Below are 1,066 nucleotides of genomic sequence, written 5' to 3' on the forward strand. Positions count from 1 at the left end.
ATTGAATAAGTATGGTGAAAGAATACAATGCTGACACACACACATCCTGCTTTTAAACTATGTAGAATCCTCTTGTTTTGTTCAAATGACTGCCTCCTGATCTATGCACAGGTTCCATGAGCACAATGAAGTGTTCTGGAATTCCCATTCTTCTCAATGTTATCCATAATTTGTTATGATCCACACAGTTTAATGCTTTTGCATTGTCAGTAAAACACAAGCAAACATCTTTCTGGTATTCTTTGCTTTCAGCCAAGATCCATCTGACATTAGCAATGATATCCCTTGTTCCATGTCCTCTTCTGAATCCAGTTTGCATTTCTGTAAGTTCCCTGCCAATATACTGCTGCAACCACTTTTGAATTATCTTTAGCAAGATTTTACTTGCATGTGATATTAATGATATTGTTCAATAATTTTCACATTCTGTTGGATCACTTTTTTTTTTGGAATGGGTAAAAATATGAATCTCTTCCAGTTAGTTGGCCAGGTAGCCGTCTTCCAAATCACTTGGTATAGACAAGTAAGTGCCTCCAGCACTGCCTCTGTTTCTTGAAACATCTCATGGGTATTCCATCAATTCCTAGGGCATTGTTTTCCACCAATTCCTTCAGTGAAGCTTCAACTTCTTCCTTCAATACCATTGGTTCTCCATCACATGCCACCTCCTGAAATAGATGAACCTCCACCAATTTTTTTTGGTACAGTGATTTTGTCCATTCCTTTCATCTTTTGATATTTCCTGCATCATTCAATATTTTACCCATAGAATCTTTCAATATTGCAACTCAAGGCTTGAATTTTTTTCTTCAGTTCTTTCAGCTTGAGAAATGCCAAGTGTGTTCTTCCCTTTTGGCTTTCTAATTATATCTAGAACTTTGAACATTTCATTATGATAACTGACTTTGTCTTCTCCGGCTGCTCTTTGAAAACTTCTGTTCAGCTCTTTTATATTGTCATTTCTTTCATTTGCTTTGGCTACTCACCATTTAAGAGAAACTTTCAGAGTCTCTTCTGACATGCATTTTGGTCTTTTCTTCCTTTCCCATCTTTTTTTTTTTTTTTT

The sequence above is a fragment of the Orycteropus afer genome, unplaced genomic scaffold (assembly GCF_000298275.1).
Source record: "Orycteropus afer afer isolate SDZICR_OR568_19922 unplaced genomic scaffold, OryAfe1.0 scaffold00325, whole genome shotgun sequence".
NCBI lineage: Eukaryota > Metazoa > Chordata > Mammalia > Tubulidentata > Orycteropodidae > Orycteropus > Orycteropus afer.